General features: G+C 36.7%; 1 protein-coding gene across 4 annotated transcripts in view; it reads right to left on the bottom strand.

Annotated features, from left to right (window-relative positions):
* ZRANB3 (zinc finger RANBP2-type containing 3) overlaps positions 1-19651 on the bottom strand; it is a 285930-nt gene that overhangs the window by 90015 nt on the left and 176264 nt on the right. The gene's annotated exons all lie outside the window — the stretch shown is intronic.

Here is a 19651-nt window from a genome sequence, read left to right as displayed (position 1 = left end):
GTGACTGAACTGAATATAAGACTGAGCAAAACTGATAACCCTGAATACCACTGAACCTTTGGGTCACTTCACATAAGGCACTGTGTTTAGCAGATCTAGCCCTAACTAAGCACTAACTGCCAGAACACCAGTCAGGCGACGTAACAACCAAAACCACCTAAAACATTTTCTACAATTATAGGAGGCAATATTATCTCCCACTGAGCTTTTAAGCCCAGCAGACAGATCACTGGGTGAGCTCTTCTTCCTGTGAACCACTGAATTGAGAGCAAAGGCAGGGGAAAAGGTAGAAATGCCTTATGAACAAGAGATTGGGAGAGAAAACATCAGAGGATATTCAACAAACATCTAGAAGTCAGACAAGCAGTAGATGACTTGACAAAGAAGGCAAGTGACACCTCAAAAATGTTTGCAAAAGGGAACTTATCCCCTAGATCTTTGAGATCAGGAGTTGGAAGCACCACACGCCGGGGGTAGGTAATACACTTGGTGGATGTATCAAACTTGGACACCAAGACAGCAGGTCTAATAGCATTCCTTTATCATTGTGACAACCCCCACATGAGTTCACAAAATTCACAATGGTCTTCTAGGGGTCAGAACTACTGAAAATAGCTACCAGAAAATAATTAACAAAGGAAAAGTTCCTGTTAGTTTGCATTACAATTATTAACAATTAAATAACTTCATTTTAGTGGGATTTGGTGGTATTTTAATACAAAGTGTTATTTTGAGAAACTTGTAAATTGCCGATACTGATTTTTTTTTTAGTTTTATGTATTTTGATAGCAAACATACAGGAATAGTACCCAAAACATTAAAAACATGTATGTGCATGTGGAACTGATTAGAAAAGCATAGTGAATGGATGAAACTTCTGTGTGATAAAACGACAGACACCATTTAGTTGTCCTCAATAAGAAATTCTTGCTTGTTTTTTTTTTTAAAAACTAAGTGCTGGCATTTAAAAAAAAATAAGTTTAGTTAGAACTGCTATAAGTTGAATCACTGAAATCTGTTCATTGAAGTATTTTGACTTCCTTTAATGCTTTATGTCTGTACTTAATTAAAACTTTACACACTAGTAACCCCAATGTTCAATGCAGCACTATTTGCAATAGCTAGAACATGGAAGCAACCTAGTTGTCTATCAGCAGATGAATGGATAAAGAAGTTGTGGTACATACACACAGTGGAATACTACTCAGCTATAAAAGCAAATGCATTTGAGTCAGTTCTAAGTAGATGGATGAACCTAGAGCCTATTATACAGAGTGAAATAAGTCAGAAAGAAGACAAATATCATATGAATTCATATATGTGGGATCTAAAAGATGGTACCTCTGATCCTATGTACAGGGCGGCAAAGGAGACACAGATGTAAAGAACAGATTTTTGGACTCAGTGGGAGAGGGAGAGGATGGGATGATTTGAGAGAACAGCATTGAAACATATGCAGTACCATATGTAAAACAGGTAACCAGTGCGAGTTTGCTGCATGAAGCAGGGCACCTAAACCCAGTGCTCTGTGACAATCTGGAGAGAGAGGGTGGGGAGGGAGTTGAGCAGCGTGGTTTACGATGGAGGCGACATATGTATATCTATGGCCAATTCATATTGATGTATGGCAAAAACCATCACGATATTGTAAAGTAATTGTTCTCCAATTAAAATAAATACCTTTTTTTTTCAAAAATAGAAAAATATTTGCCATTACTCAATTCTGTCACCTATTTTTCCATTCACAATCAAGATAATTACATTTTGACATCATGGTTAAAAAACTAATACTTGTCAAATATATCTTAATAAAACTGAGAAAAAATAGAACAGGGAAAAAAATCTAATGTTCAGAATTACATATAATAAGAAAAAAGATACTACTCAGTGCTAAAAAAGAATGAACTATGAAATCATGAAAAGCTGTGGAGGAAACTTAAATGCATATAACTAAGTGAAAGCAGCTAAAGTGAAAAGGCTACACTATATGATTCCAACCACCCAGCATAGTCAAGAAGGCAAACCTATGGAGACAGAAAAGAAATAAATGGCTCCTACGGATTACAGAGGAGGTAAGGATGATTTGGTGGAACACGGAATTTTTAGGGCAGTGGAAATATTCTATGTGATACCACAATGGTGGATATATGCCATTGCACCTCTGTCAAAATCCAGAGAATGTTTAATACTGAGGGTGAACCCTAATGTAAGCTATGGACACAGGATGATAACGATCTGTCAGTGGAGTGCAATGATTGTAAAAATGTGCATTGTGTTGCAGAATTTCAATGGTGGGGGAGGTTGTAGATTTCTGAGGACAGAGGGTATATCAGAACTCCTTGTACTTTTCACTCAATTTTGCTGTGAACCTACCTCTGCTCTTTAAAAATAAAGTTTATTAATATAAAAAAGTGCGAAGGATTTGCATTTCAGTCTCTGCCCTGAATATTTCCAGGATTCCCTGCACCAGAGCCCGCTAGGGAGACTGACCTTAGCAAAAGGTGCCTGAGCTGAGGTCAGACTGCTTTAATCTTGGGCTAGGGGCCTTTTAAGTGCCTAGGGCCAAGGAATTTTTTAAGGCATGTGAGACTTTTTAAAAAGTATCAGAAATGAAGTAAAAAGAACAAATTGTTGGCTCCAAAATCCCAAAACAAAGTGCAAACTTAATATGTATTTAAGAAATACCTACACAATTATAGCAATAAAGGCCATGGCAATAGCTATAGTAAGGGTATTCCTTGAAGTAATCATTTAACTTTCAACAACTCTAGAAGACAGCTAAAGCGCCAGTTATCATCCCTATTTTATGAATGAGGAAACAGACTGCAAAGAGAGATTGGGGAATTTGTCCATGGTATCAGAGATGGTAATGGTGGTAATGGAATTTGAGTTTAGTAATCTGACTCTAAAGTCTGACTTGACTAAAACTCAACTTTCATATAACAACACAAACATTATTATTTAATGTTCTTGGGATTATCTTAATATGCTTGAGCTCATGTGTGCGTTGGGGGATGTGATGTACAAAAACAGGAGATTCTGGGACCAAGAAACATTTCTCACTTTAGATCTTAGCCTTTTCTTGCCTGATTCTCAGTTGCTAAAATGTGTAAAATGAGAAGGTCCACTCTTCTGGGGGAATGATTAAATAAAATGTAAGTCATGCCAAATATGGACAATTAAACAACTACTTACTAAGAACAACTATTTACTAAGAACAGTTAGATTATATGTATGAAGAAATACATCAATGATATAAGACAGACGAAAAACTGAAGGTTCAGGGTAATATGTTTGATATGAAAGATTATATATCTGTGTATGTGTCTGTACATGTGTACATATCTGTAAAATAATGGGAACAGTGCCAGAAGAATACACATCAAAATAACATCTTGCTTATCTTGGGGGTAATGGTGATTATAAGGGTTAACATAAAAACTGTTTTTTTTTTTTTAAAAAAAAATTTTTTTTTTTTTTTAAACTCCCATTTTGTTTTTATAGGCATACTTCAGAGATACTCTGGATTTAGTTTCAGACCACAGCAATGAAGCAATATCACAACAAAGTGAGTCACACACATTTTTTGGTTTCCTAGTGCATATGAAAGTGGTGCTTATACTATACTGTATTCTCTGAAGTGTGCAATAGCGTATGTCTAAAAAAAAATGTATATACTATAATAAAAGTACTTTATTGCTATAAGATACTAGTTATCATCTGAACCTTCAGTGAGTCATAATATTTTTATAATAACATTAAAGATCACTGATCACAGATACCATCACAACTATAATGACAAAGAAAAGGTTTGAATTATTATGAGAATTATCCAAATGTGACACAGAGACATGAAGTGAGCAAATAATATTTGAAAAATGGTGCTGATACAGTTCTTTGATGCAGGGTTGCCAGAACCTCCAATTTATATTTTAAAAAAATGCATTATGTGAGAAGCGCAATAAAATGAAGTATGCCTGTATTCTGTCTTGACTGTTTATAATAAGCAAATGCTTTTGTAATTTAAAAAATTCAATTCAGAAAATATCACAACGAATTCCACAACTTAAAAAACTTATAAATATCTAGATGTATTTTCAGGAAAAGAAATTCCCGAATTCAGGAAAAGAAAAGATTTTTATGAATTAACTGGACACCACTATAATCACAACTATAATGTTTTTCTTACAATTTCCACTGCTTACACTTTGCTTACCTCTTCATAGAACAACTCTAATATTTTCTTTGAAGAAACACGGTAATTCAGATTTAATTGAAGCATGGATTATCAATTTTTATTTATTAATAATGTTTCAAGTTCATAATTTATCGGCATGTTGTATAAAATTTTTTGAAACTGTCAAACCTGAAAACACTTCCATCAAGTTCCGGCCATAGATGAGCTGTAAGAATTGGAATTATTTATGTATTAATCCTCTGGTTCTGTTTGGTTCAACCTTGTTTCCCTAGTACAGGTGACAGAGGACAAGTTCACTTTGCAGGACAACTGCCATCCTTGCACTACGAGTCTTCCTGGAAGGCATTCCTACATTGGGATGGCGAGCTATTACCTAACAAGGTCTAAACAAAGGAAATGACTCAGAATTACATAAACTCAAACAAAATGTACCCCAAAACTGTTTCCTCTTAGCCTGATACATAAAGTGCTCGTTGACATCCAACACCACCAGACAATTAAATAAATACACATGTATATGTATGTACATATATATGAAAATGATGAACTGAAAAGAGATCTTTCAATCTATTAAGATTAAAGTAGGCTATAAAGTTTACAAGATACAAAACTGTGAAAATTTCCCAAGATCTTCCCAGAGCCTTGAAAGAGTCCTATATAAGCAAGGGATTCTCAAGTTTAAGGTTCATTAGTTTCATGGGAAGGAAAGAAAATTATAAAACAAATACAGTTCAGTTCAGTCGCTCAGTCATGTATGACCCTTTGGAACCCCATGGACTGCAGCACACCAGGCTTCCCAGTCCATCACCAACTCCCAGAGTTTACCCAAACTCATGTCCCTAAAGTCAGTGATGCCATCCAAGCATCTCATCCTCTGTCGTCCCTTTCTCTTCCTGCCTTCAATCTTTCCCAGCATCAGGGTCTTTTCTAGTGAGTCAGTTCTTTAAAACTTCAAAGTACTAGAGTTTCAGCTTCAGCATCAGTCCTTCCAATGAATATTCCGGATGGATTTCCTTTAGTATTGACTGGTTTGATCTCCTTGCAGTCCAAGGGACTCTCAAGAGTCTTCTCCAACACCACAGTTCAAAACCATCAATTCTTTGGCACTCAGCTTTTCCCATGGTCCAACTCTCACATCCATACATGACTACTGGAAAAACCACACCTTCAACTAGATGGACCTTTGCTGGCAAAGTAATGTCTCTGCTTCTTAATATGCTGTCTAGGTTGGTCATAATTTTTCTTCCAAGGAGTAAACATCTTTTAATTTCATGGCTGCAGTCACCACCTGCAGTGATTTTGAAGACCAAGAAAATAAAGTCTGTCAACTGTTTCCATTGTTTCCCCATCTGTTTGCCACGAAGTGATGGGAACAGATGCCATGATCTTAGCTTTTTCAATGCTGAGTTTTAAGCCAGCTTTTTCACTCTCCTCTTTCACCTTCATCAAGAGGCTCTTTAGTTCTTCTTTGCTTTCTGTCATAAGGGTGTTGTCATCTGCATATCTGAGGTTATTGATATTTCTCCCGGCAATCTTGATTCTAGCTTGTGCTTCATCCAGTCCAGTATTTCGCATGATATACTCTGAATATAAATTAAATAATCAGGGTGACAATATACAGCCTTGACGTACTCCTTTCCCAGTTTGGAACCAATCCACTGTTCCATATCCGGTTCTAATTGTTGCTTCTTGGCCTGCATACAGATTTCTCAGGAGTCAGGTCAGGGAGTCTGGTATTCTCATCTGTTTAAGAATTTTCCACAGTTTGTTGTGATCTACACAGTCAAAGGCTTTGGCGTAGTCAATGAAGCAGATGTTTTTCTGAAATTCTCTTACTTTTTCTATGATCCAACGGATGTTGGCAATTTGATTTCTGGTTCTTCTGCCTTTTCTAAATCCAGCTTGAACATCTGGACGTTCTCGCTTCATGTTCTGTTGAAGCCTAGCTTGGAGGATTTTCAGCATTACTTTGCTACCATGTGAGATGAGTGTGCTTATCTCACAAAACAAGTACAGTGGCAATGAAATAAGGTGTATCCATGAAAGAGGAAAGGTATAAATGAATAATAAAAAAAAATTTAAAGGACAAAGTTGTAGCAGTATGGCTTAGGGTAGAAATAAACATTTAAACATAAAGGAAATTAAATTCCTAACAACCTAAAATTAATAACAACAAATTTCAAAGGTCTCTAAAGAAGTTATGAAGCATGAATCTTTAAACTTCTTTTGGAATTAATACAGTCATTTCCTCATTCACATTTACAAGGTAAGTAAAAATTTGTTTCTCCTTTTCTCTCTCTCTCTCTCAGTTGCTAAGTCATGTCCAACTCTTGCCACTCCATGAACTGTAGCTTGCCAGGCTCCTCTGTTCATAGGATTCTCCAGGCAAGAATCCTGGAGTGGGTTGCCATTTCCTTCTCCAATTCTAAACAAGAATAAATAGGAACTTCTTTGTATCTTTCTTTTTCACCATGTATAATTTAAAAGAGCCATTTCTCAATAAGCACTAAATAGTAGCTTAAAAGGGGCTTCCCAGGTGGCTCAGTGGTAAAAGAATCCACCAGCCAATGCAGGAGACACAGGAGACACCAGTTCAATCCCTGGGTCTGGAAGATCCCCTGGAGGAGGAAATGGCAACTCACTCTAATATTCTTGTCTGTAAAATCCCATGCATAGACAAGCCTGGTGGACTGCAGTCCATAGGGTCGCAAAAGAGTCAAACATGATTGAGCACAATTAGCTTAAGATGATAAAATAGGAAGCATGGTAAAGAACATGTACACTTATCTTTGTTCCTAAAACACATACACACAAGCATACTCAGAGTCAACTTTGGAAACCACCTTCTGAATTTTTTTTTTTCATAGTTAACTTCCCTTGTGTCCTTTTGTAGCAATCCCTTTCTTCCACTCCCAGTTCCTGGGAAACACTGATCTGTTTTCTGCCCCAGTTTTGCACATTCCATAACGGTATATAAACAGAATCATACAGTATGCAGCCTTTTAAATCAGATTTCTTTCACTTAGCACATGTATTTAAAATTCATGTGTACTGCTGGCTATATTAGTAGTTCATTCCTTTTTATTGCTGAGTAATATATCCCACTGCATGGATATTTTATGATTTGTTTGTACGTTTACCAGCTGAAGGACATCTGGATTGTTTCAAGTTTTAAGTGACTATTAAATAAAACTGCTGTAAACATTTGCATACATATTTTTGAATGAACATATGTTTTCATTTAGCTTAACTAAATATTCAAAATGGTACTGCTGGGTTGTATGTTAAGTGTATGTTTAACTTTATAAAAATTTGGCATACTTTTTTCCAAAAGTTTATACGCCATTTTACATTCCCATCATTAATGTATGTGAATTCCAGTTCTTTAGCATCATGCATTAACATCATTTGGTATTTTCAATTTGTAAAAGTCTTATCTATTCTAATGCATGTATACTGGTATTTCATTGCAGTTTTAACTAGCATTTCTCTGATGACTAATGATGTTGCATCTTTTCAAGTGCTGTTTTGATCTCACCTTATCTTTTTGATATCTCTTTGCTTTATAACTGAGTTTTGAGAGATCTGATATGTTCTTTTATAAGTTTCTTTTGTATATTTTATTTATTTATTTATTTTTATTTTTATTATTATTATTATTTTTTTGTCATACATTGATATGAATCAGCCATAGATTTACACGTATTCCCCATCCCGATCCCCCCTCCCACCTCCATCTCCACCCGATTCCTCTGGGTCTTCCCAGTGCACCAGGCCGGAGCACTTGTCTCATGCATCCCACCTGGGCTGGTGATCTGTTTCACCATAGATAGTATACATGCTGTTCTTTTGAAATATCCCACCCTCACATTCTCCTACAGAGTTCAAAAGTCTGTTCTGTATTTCTGTGTCTCTTTTTCTGTTTTGCATATAGGGTTATCGTTACCATCTTTCTAAATTCCATATATATGTGTTAGTATGCTGTAATGTTCTTTATCTTTCTGGCTTACTTCACTCTGTATAAGGGGCTCCAGTTTCATCCATCTCATTAGGACTGGTTCAAATGAATTCTTTTTAACAGCTGAGTAATATTCCATGGTGTATATGTACCACAGCTTCCTTATCCATTCATCTGCTGATGGGCATCTAGGTTGCTTCCATGTCCTGGCTATTATAAACAGTGCTACGATGAACATTGGGGTACACGTGTCTCTTTCAGATCTGGTTTCCTCAGTGTGTATGCCCAGAAGTGGGATTGCTGGGTCATATGGCAGTTCTATTTCCAGTTTTTTAAGAAATCTCCACACTGTTTTCCATAGCGGCTGTACTAGTTTGCATTCCCACCAACAGTGTAAGAGGGTTCCCTTTTCTCCACACCCTCTCCAGCATTTATTGCTTGTAGACTTTTGGATAGCAGCCATCCTGACTGGCGTGTAATGGTACCTCATTGTGGTTTTGATTTGCATTTCTCTGATAATGAGTGATGTTGAGCATCTTTTCATGTGTTTGTTAGCCATCTGTATGTCTTCTTTGGAGAAATGTCTGTTTAGTTCTTTGCCCCATTTTTTGATTGGGTCATTTATTTTTCTGGAATTGAGCTACAGGAGTTGCTTGTATATTTTTGAGATTAATCCTTTGTCTGTTTCTTCATTTGCTATTATTTTCTCCCAATCTGAGGGCTGTCTTTTCACCTTACTTACAGTTTCCTTTGTAGTGCAAAAGCTTTTAAGTTTCATTAGGTCCCATTTGTTTAGTTTTGCTTTTATCTCCAATATTCTGGGAGGTGGGTCATAGAGGATCTTGCTGTGATTTATGTCAGAGAGTGTTTTGCCTATGTTCTCCTCTAGGAGTTTTATAGTTTCTGGTCTTACATTTAGATCTTTAATCCATTTTGAGTTTATACACATACATGTATTTATATAAATACATGTATTTATACACATATATGACTTTATATATCCTTTTATCAAATATGTACTTTATAAATATTTTCTTCTTATCTGTGTATTATCCATTCTTTGTCTTACCAGTGTCTTTGGAAGAGACATTTTCAATTTTTATGAAGTAAAATCCATCACTTTTATCTTTCACAGTACATGTTTTTTGCATCCTGTACAAAAATATTTGCCTAACCCTAAGTTACAATGTATTCCTTTGTTTTCTTTGAGTTTTATAGTTTCAGGCTTTATAATTTAGTGTACAATCCATTTTTAATTGATTTTTTCATTTTTTAAATTGTGATCAATATACATAAAATTTACCATCTTGACCATTACTAAGTATGCAGTTCAATGGTATTAAATACATCCATAATGCTACATAACTATCGCCACTGGTCATCTTCATAAATTTCATCTTGTAAAACCCAAACTATATACCCATTAAACAATAACCCCTCATTCTCTCCTACTTGCAACCCATGGCAAGCACCATTCTACTTTCTGTCTCTATGATTTTGATTAGGTAGATCACATAAGTGGATTCACACAGCATTTGTCTATTGGAGACTGGTTTATTGAACTTATCATAATGTTCTCAGGATTCATCCATGTTGTGGCTTATGTCAGAATTTCCGTCTTAAGACTGAATATTCCATTGGATGTATAAACCACATTTTGCCTATCCATTCATTCATGGATACTTGATTTGCTTATTGTGAATAATGCTGCTATGAACAAGGGTACAAATACCTCTTCACTACCCTGCATTTAATTATTTTGGGAATATAGCCGGAAGCGAAATTGCTGAATCACATGGTATATCAGCTCACTGACTTTTGACCTCCAAAATTTCTGGTTAAGACATCAGCTAATAATCATTCTAAGAATCCCTTCTACACATTGAGTTGCTTTGCTGTTGCTATCAAGATTCTCTTTGTCTTTAGAAAGCTGGATTATAATGTATCTGGATATAGGCCACCTTGGTTTATTTTACTCTGGAGTCTGTTGAACTTTCTGGACATTTATAATGTCTTCCATCAAATTTGGGAGGTTATTAGTCCTTATTTTGTCAAATAATCTCAGCCCCTTTCTTCTCGTTTCTCTTGGGAATCCACAATGCATAGAGATCCTGTGGGTTCTGTTCACTTTTCTTCATTCTTCTTTCTTTTCCTCAAGACTTGAAAATTTCCATTGTTTTATCTTCAAGTTCTCTGATTCTTTTTTTTTAATCTTTATATTTTTAAAATATATATATTTTATTGAAGCAAAGTTGACTTACAATGTTTCAGGTGCACAGAAAGGTGATTCACTGATACAAAAGCACATATATGATTTTTGAAATTATTTTCCATCACAGGTTATTACAAGATATTGACTATAGTTCCCTATGCTATATAGTAAACCTTTGCTGCTTGTTGTGTATCTATTTTTTAATTAGAAGTCTAGCATTCTATTCATACTAAGTCAAACAAGTGGAATCAAAATGTCATAATTTTTTTAGGTAGGCAAAAATTTGTATGTTTTCTAAAATATAAATATTATACATATTTATATATATGTATACAAAAGTTTTTCCATTACACTTGATAAATGCGTGAGAAAGAACATCAAAAAAAAAAAAAAAAAAAAAAGAAGGGATGGAGAAACTGGAGACAAGTTCTGCCTGATCAAAACTGCTTTTAAATTCCTCTAGGGAATTTTTCTTTTCAGTTATTTTCCTTTTAAGCTCCAGAATTTCTTTTTAGAATTTTAAAAGTTTTCTCTTTATTAATATTTCCATTTTGTTCATTCATCATTTTCTAGACTTTCTCCATGTCTTCCTTTAATTCTTTGAGCATATATATTTTTTTAATTAAGCACTATTTTTTTTTTTTAAACCAAACCACTAGGAAAATATACCACAGTCTAGAAACAGCAAACAGACAGGCTATATTATCATCTCAAGCAATAAGTTGGTAAAAAGACAATAAGGTCCTTATTAAAATGATAAGACTGGGGTGAGAACAATGCATGTTACAAAGGCCCTGACAAAAGTGGTATTTAGTAATAGAGGGCTGACCCTTTTTTTGCTCTAAAGGAGTCATATCTCACCCCTGAGTTGCTCACTATTCCTCCCCTGACCTGTGTATTGCCAGAAGATTACCTCACTAGACCTCTGTTATTTTAGGGAGCAAAGTAAGCAATACTGGGTTTAGACTTCCATTCGATTCTGGTTTATGAAAACCACATTTTCCAAAGTCAATACTTCCTAACACTCTTAATTAAGCAGTTCTTTCACTGTTCCAATTCCTCTTTCACTGTTCATTCCTGAATCCTAGCAGACAGCACAATCCAAGTGCCCTTTTCCTTCAAGGGTGAGTGTCACTGCAAGATTGTCTTGTCACCATGCTGACTCTACGGCAGACAGCCTCAGGGCCCATCATGGCTGCCAGCGAGAGGGAAGGTTTGCTTCCCCTGCCAGTGTGGTATTGTTTCTCATATTTTTGTAGGCTGAAAAGACATAATGGGTGAGAATTTTAAGAAATGTGCATCCACATCTTGATGGCCAGAAATGAATATCCACAAGGACCCTTTCAAATTTTCTATCCAAATCACTTCTTAAATTAACTTTGTATCATTGCATATAAAACAAAACCAAACAAAACGAAACTGCCGAAGCCCCATTTCCTTCTAAATTAGCGACCTCGTGGATATTGTTTTAATACAGTCTGTGGAAAATGCTGTAGTGACCCTTCTGTTAAACAGGAGATTGACAACAAATGGAAACACCTCTCCTCACATTTTACCAGATCATAAGCAGGTTAGATGAACCTGCCAGCCTCTTGGTGTCTGTGTATTGAGAGAATCTGGAACCTTGGAGACTATGACTTGGTACAAGGGAGACTTCCTATTGCCAGATAAGCACCTGCAGCATGAAGAGGAAGTACATTTTTTTTTCTTAATTCTCTTGCTTTTTCTATAATCAAACACATGTTAGCAATTTGATCTCTGCCTTTTCTAACTCCAGTTGGCATTGGGAAATACTAAAGATCTCTTCAAAAAAAGTACAGATACCAATGGAACATTTCATGCAAAGATGTGCACAATAAAGGGCAGAAATGGCAAGGACCTAACAGAAGCAGGAGAGATTAAGAAGAGGTGGCAAGAATACACAGAAGAACTGTACAAAAAAGGTCTTAATGACCCAGATAACCATGATGGTATGGTCACTCACCTAGAGCCAGATATTCTGGAGTATGAAGTCAAGTGGGCCTTAGGAGGCATTACTACAAACAAAGTTAGTGGAGTGATGGAATTCCAGTTGAGCTACTTCAGATCCTAAAGATGCTGCTAAAGTGCTGCACTCAATATGTCACCAAATTTGGAAAACTCAGAAGTGGCCACAACTGGAAAAGTTCAGTTTTCATTCCAATCCCAAAGAAAGGCAATGCCAAAGAATGTTCAAACTACCACACAATTGCACTCATCTCATGTGCTAGCAAGGTAATACTCAAAATCCTTCAAGCTAGGCTTCAACAGTATGTGAACTGAGAACTTCCAGATGTTCAAGCTGGATTTAGAAAAGGCAGAGGAACCAGAGATCAAATTCCCAACATCCATTGGATCATAGAAAAAGCAAGAGAATTCAGAAAAACATCTACTTTTGCTTCACTGACTAAGCTAAAGCCTTTGACTGTGTAGATTACAACAAAGTGTGGAAAATTCTTCAAGTGATGGGAATACCAGAGCACCTTACCTGCCTCCTGAGAAACCTGTATGCAGGTCAAGAAGCAATAGTTAGTACCGAACATGGAACAACAAACTGGTTCCAAATTGGGAAAGGAGTACATTAAGGCTGCATAACCCTGCTAATTTAATTTATATGCAGAGTACATCATACCAAATGCTGGGCTGGATGATTCACAAGCTGAAATCAAGATTGCCAGGAGAAATATCAATAACCTCAGATATGCAGATAACACCACCCTAAAGGCAGAAAGCAAAGAGGAACTAAGGAGCCTCTTGATGAAGGTGAAAGAAGAGAGTGAAAAAGCTGGCTTAAAACTCAACATTCAGAAAACTAAGATCATGGCATCCATCCCTATCACTTCATGGCAAATAGATGGGGAAAAAGTGGAAACAGTGGCAGACTGAATTTTCTTGGTCTTTAAAATCACTGTGGACAGTGACTGCAGCAATGAAAAGACACTTGCTCTTTGGAAGAAAAGCTATAACAAACCTAGACAGTGTATTAAAAGTCAGAGACATTACTTTACCGACAAAGGTCCCTAGAGTCAAAGCTATGATTTTTTCAGTAGTCAAGTATGGACATGAGAGTTGGACCATAATAAAGGCTGAGTATTGAAGAATTGATGCTTTCAAACTGTGGTGCTGGAGAAGAGTTGCTCAGACTACAAAGAGATCAAACAAGTCAATCCTAAAGGAAATCAACCCTGAATGTTCACTGGAAGGACTGATGTGGAAGCGCCAATAATTTAGCCACCTGATGCAAAGAGCCAACGCATTGGAAAAGACCCTGATGCTGGGAAAGACTGAAGGCTGGAGGAGAACGGGTGACAGAGGATGAGATGATTGGATGGCATCACCAACTCTATGAACATGAGTTTGAACAAACTCCAGGAGACAGTAAATTTGCAGTCCCTAGGGTTGCAAAGAGTGGGACATGACTTCTTGACTAAACAACAACAACAAAGGCTATAAAAAGGAGTGACAGAGACACAAAGGGAGAAAACAAAATAAGAGATAAAAGGAGATAAAGTGAGGCAGATGGGCTGCCAGCCCTAGCTGGAGGCAGAAAGTATGGTATACTAAAATTTCCAGTGAGAATTATTCAATTATTGCATTGAATCTATATAACGATTTGAGGGGAATGGTTATTTAAAAAATATTGAGTCTTCTAGTCCATGAACACAGTATTTCACTTCATTTATTTAAATCTTTCAGTTTTTTTCTTAATGTCTTACAGTGTATATTTATCTAATGTATAAGAAAATGTTTAGAAATGGGAATATTTTAATGTAAATATACCAGAGGGAAAAAGTGAAGTAGGAAAGCTCTATTATAGGAAGATAGACTAAATAATGGGAATTATTCAGAGTGAAAAGACTAAGAGAGATTATAAGTAGAGCTGATAAAGAGCAACAGTCTAGGTAAATAGAACATAAACTTGTTCCTCAAATCCTGAAACATTAGGATGCTCTGAAACTCAGGAAAAGTGTCACCGTGAAAAGAACAAAATGCACATTACAATGTAATCAAGCTGCAGAAAAGAGGAACCATCAAATTGTGTTATTTCTTTCACTCTAACCATATTCAGTTGATGGCATAAAGGTATGGAAAATGCTGTTAGAAAACATGAAAAATTTATCTCTTCACTGCAGTCACACAATTGGCTTTGGAAATGTTTAACATTTAGAGAACTGACTTTTAAGATGAAGGATTTTGGAAAGTCCAGTGTTCTGAAACAAAATATGCGGCTCAGAACACCTTATATGATTACCAGTATAACTGGACACTCGAGTGCTCTAAACTTGAAACTGGAGGGAAAAATATAAAAGGCTGCTCTATCAGTTAAGGGAGTATAGGATTTCCGATGCAGCCAAGCCATGTGCATGGGGCAGACGGCTTCTCAAGAGTGCACTCATTTCCTGTTAGTAAAGTTCTTTGAGCTCTGCAAAACAGGAGATTCTGAAGCCCTCGGAATCAATTCGATGAAGAGCTCAAATGTGTAGAAGAAATTCACATAAACGGAAGTAATGTTTTATGTTTCTTAAGCAGAGCCAATCTCCAGATGTATGTGAATTATCAAAGTAACTGTAATCAGGCCCAAAAGCAGCTGAATAAGCTGAGGCAAACTACTCACCCAAAGTACTTCTGCAAGTACAGAGATAAACAAATATATGAATCCAAGAACTATTGTGCTGGCTATTTAGATAAATTTGGGAGCAAGTAAAAAAAAAAAAACTACCTGGATAAATGAAAATATGTTATTTCAAGAAATAACTCAAGGTTATAATGTAACTTAACAGCAGCATGCAAATCTGAGATTAGAATCATGAATATTCTGAGTGTTAAGTTTCTTAATGGCAAGGACCATGTCTTATCTTTGTATTCCTAGCACCTAGCATGGTGGCTAACATATAATAAGTAGCTTATGAATTAATGAACAAATGGATGAACTGACTAATGAATATACCACACAATTATTGAGGAGAGCAATTCTTTTTGTGTGTGTGTGTGTGTGTGTGTATATATATAATATGTATTTATTCATCTTGTCTTAGTGATTCTGCTTTTCTGATTGATCCCTGACTGAGAAAACATTTTATAAATTGAGTCTTCCAATTCATGAACATGTTATTGCTGCTGCTGCTGCTGCCAGGTCACTTCAGTCGTGTCTGACTCTGTGTGACCCCATCCCTGGGATTCTCCAGGCAAGAACACTGGAGTGGGTTGCCATTTCCTTCTCCAATGCATAAAAGTGAAAAGTGAAAGTGAAGTCACTCAGCCATGTCCGACTCTTCGAGACCCCATGGACTGCAGCCTCCTAGACTCCTCTGTCCATGGGATTTTCCAGACAAGAGTACTGGAGTGGGGTGCCATTGCCTTCTCTGAACATGTTATTGACTTCTATTAATTTGATCATTTTAAATTTCTTTGAATAATGATCTGTAATTTTATTTATTTATTTATATTTTATTATTCATTTTTGGCTGCACTTATTTATCTTTGTTTATCTTTGTTGCTGCACACAGGCTTTCTCCAGTTGTGGCAAGCAGGGGCTACTGTTCGTTGCAGTGCATGGGTTTCTCATTGAGGTGACTTTCCTTGTTGCAGAGCGTGGGCTTGTTAGTTGTGGCCCATGGGCTTAGCTGCCCCATGGGAGAGAAATTCTTTAGCAAGCAAAAACTAAAGCAACAACCAGAGTTTGGAAAGAGATGTGGTTAAACATAACAAACTAATCATATTCATCACTTGTTTCTATTATTCTAACGTGAAAGGAAAGGAATTTAAAAGCTATTACATAACAAGAACAAAGACAATGAGAGAAAAGAGAGAGAGAGGGAAAGAAATAGAGTATTTCATCCAATTTTTGGAAAACGGAAAGTAAGTAGAGGAGATGTCTTGGTTAAAACATGGTGAACTGAACAAACACATATTTATCCTCAATCAAAATGACAACAAAGAAATAAAAATACATGAGCCCACCAGGAAAAATAGAATGAAAATCAAACAACAGCAAACAATGTTAACACACTTCTACAAGCAGGGAAAAAAAATGTGAAGACGCTACCAAACAGAAAGCTGAATACCAGGGAGTGTGTGTGCACAAAATTCTAGAATGTGTTAGCAATGAAAAAGATCAGGTACCTTAGAAGGTGGGAATAAGTGTGACATGATAGCTAAAAATAGGAACACTGGCTCAGTCTCTGGTCCAGGAGGAGCCTACATGCCGAGAGCATCTAAGCCCAAGTGCTACAATTACCGAGACTGCACTCCACAGCCCGTAAGGCACAAGTATTGGGAGACTGAGCGCCTATAGCCTGTGCTGCGCAATAAGACACCACAGTGAGAGGCCCGCACACCACACCCAGAAAGCAGACCCTGCTCACTGCAGCTAGTGAAAGCCTGAAGGCAACAAAGACTCACTGCAGCCGTGAAGAGATAAAACTTTTTATAAAGCCTTCATCGAACACTATTAGAGAATGCTAGCAAAACAACTTATTATTTTGGAAACTCACAAAGAGGAAAAACTAATCATTTTACCCTCCCTTTTACATTTTTTGATCTATTTAGTTTATTTTCTGGTCTTTTTAATGTTTTATTATGGAAAAAGTTCAGTATACACAAAAGTAGAGAGAACAAAATAATGAGTCCCCCATGTACTTTTCATGTACCCAATGAGCATCAGCATTTGTCAGCTTATGGCCAGCCTTGGTTTAGCTGTCTTCTCACTTACCTCTAAAACTAAAAAAATTTTATGTATTTATTTTTGGCTGTGTTAGGTCTTCATTGCTGCATAGCTTTTCTCTGTTTGCAGCAAATGAAGGCTACCCTCTAGTTGCGGTCCTCAGGCTTCTCATTGCAGTGGCTTCTCTTCTTGTGGAGCACAGGCTCTAGAGTGCAGTTCTGGTATTCGGGCTCTAGAGCACAGGCTCAATAGTTGTGGGGCATGGGCTTAGATGCTCTGTGGGATGTGGGATCTTCCTGAATCAGGAATTGAACCCATGTCTCTGGCACTGGCAGGCAGATTCTTTATCACTGACTGAGCCTCCAGGGAAGCCCTATTCTCCCTGTTTTAAACAAACAGAACCACTGAATGTCTAAATAGTGGATGAGGTGAGGATCCTTTACAGAGGTATGTTAGCTAATAAATGAAGAAAGAGTATCCAAATATTACCTTTGCAATGTCTAATAATTTAATAAACAGTGTACCGAACATTCTCAGCTACTAACATTACAAAAAGGAAGGCCTCAGATATCATGGGCCTTCTAATGGAAAAACACAACATCCTTAGAAAAGCAGAACTGCTAAAAAAAAAATTAAAGTCTCTGCATCAAATACAGACAGAGGAACATGTTAAACAATACCGTGGAGATGCAAACAGCAAAATCCAGATTATAGCAACAATTTAGTTTTTTCAGTAAACTAAAAATAATCAAACTCAGAAATTGAGGAGAAATCTGAAGACTAAAAGAGACTTAGGACATCAAGAGTGGGACCTATGAATTGTAACATGTGAGCCTTATTTGAGTACTGACTCAAACAAACAATGGGGGAAAAACTTACAAAACTGTAAAATTCTGACATTCACAAAATAACTGAGTATAGAAATACTGATGAGGTTTTTTAATGTTATTAAGGGATTATTATTAAAGTTAATCTTTTTATGCATGATAATAGTATAATAATTTTTTTCTTAAAAAGATTCCTTACTCTCTAGATATATTTACTAAAATATTTTATGGATAAAATGTGATGTCTAGGCTTTGCTTCAAAATAACATGGGGTGGTAGAGGTTAGAGGGTCAGGAAGATCCCCTGGAGAAGGGGATGGCTACCCACTGCAGTATTCTTGCCTGGAGAATTCCATGGACAGAGGAACCTGGCAGGCTACAGTCCATGGGGTTACAAAGTTGGAAATGACTCAGTGACTAACACACTTTCACAGAGATAAGTGAGAATACAGCTAAACCAAGGCTGGCCATAAGCTGACAAATGCTGATGCTCATGGGGTACATGAAAAGTACATGGGGGACTCATTATTTTGTTCTACTTTTGTGTATACTGAACTTTTTCCATAATAAAACATTAAAAAGACCAGAAAATAAACTAAGAAAGAAAAGTCTTCGAATACAGAAATGCAAAAGAAAACTCAAAAGACAGCTTTGCGTCACGCCTAAAGAAAAACAAATCCAGATTGGAGCAGAACAGAAGGCTGTGGGAAGGAGGTCTCCAGGAAATAAGAAGGGAAAAAGGAAAAGATTATTTTATGTACTTGTATGACCTTTTGGAAATTGACAGATCTGTTGGAGTCTTTGAGTAAAAAAAGAAAAAAAAAAAAAACAACCACTGATGGCAATATAAAACTCAAAAGATAGAATAAAAGAGAATAATTAAAGATAAAAAATTGACCAAGAAAGGAACACTCAACTATTGGATTTACTAGAGAACAATATTAATTTTAGTCTATTTATTCTATTTAGTCAACCGTATAAACACAGACACTGAATTACCAAATAACTCAAATTTGGAAAGAGGATTGAAGAAAAGTGGTGACAGGAAGTGTTTCAACTTCTCTTTCACGTTTTAGTTCTGTGATTTGGACAAGTTCCTTAACCTTTCTAATCCTCAGTTTACTCCTCTGTAAAATGGACATATTATCATCAACCTTGTAGAATTGCTGAAAGAATTAAAGATAAGACATCTAAAATACATGGCATAGTATCTTTTTTTAAAAAATTATTTTACTTGTTTATTTGTAGCTGCATTGGATCTTCGCTGCTGTGCACAGACTCTCCTGAGTAGTGGAGGCAGGAGCTTCCCTTGGCTGCAGTGCGCAGGCTTCTCACTGCAGTGGCTTCTCTGGCTGCACAGGCTCTAGGCACGCGAGCTCAGCAGCTGTGGCATTTGGGCTGCAGGGCATGCAGGCTTTAGGGCGAGCAGGCTGCAGTGCTTGTGGCACACAGGCTCAGTAGTTGCGGCTCGTGGGCCCCAGAGCACTCAAGCTTCAGGAGCTGCAGAAGCAGGTTCTGCAGTTGTGGCTTCTGGGCTTTAGCACACGGGTTCAGCAGCTGTGGTGGACCGGCTTAGTTGCTTCGCAGCACGTGAAATTTTCCTGGACGAGAGACTGAACCCATGTCTCCCACGTTGGCAAGCAGATTATTATCCACTGTGCCACCAGAGAACTCAGGCATAGTATCTTATATATATCTTACATATATATCTTATATATGTAATACCATGTAGCCAATAAAAATGATGTATTTTAGTTACTGTCAAAGGATGACAA

Source organism: Dama dama, chromosome 33, assembly GCF_033118175.1.
Source record: "Dama dama isolate Ldn47 chromosome 33, ASM3311817v1, whole genome shotgun sequence".
Lineage (NCBI taxonomy): Eukaryota > Metazoa > Chordata > Mammalia > Artiodactyla > Cervidae > Dama > Dama dama.
This window is presented reverse-complemented; position numbering and strand designations above follow the sequence as displayed.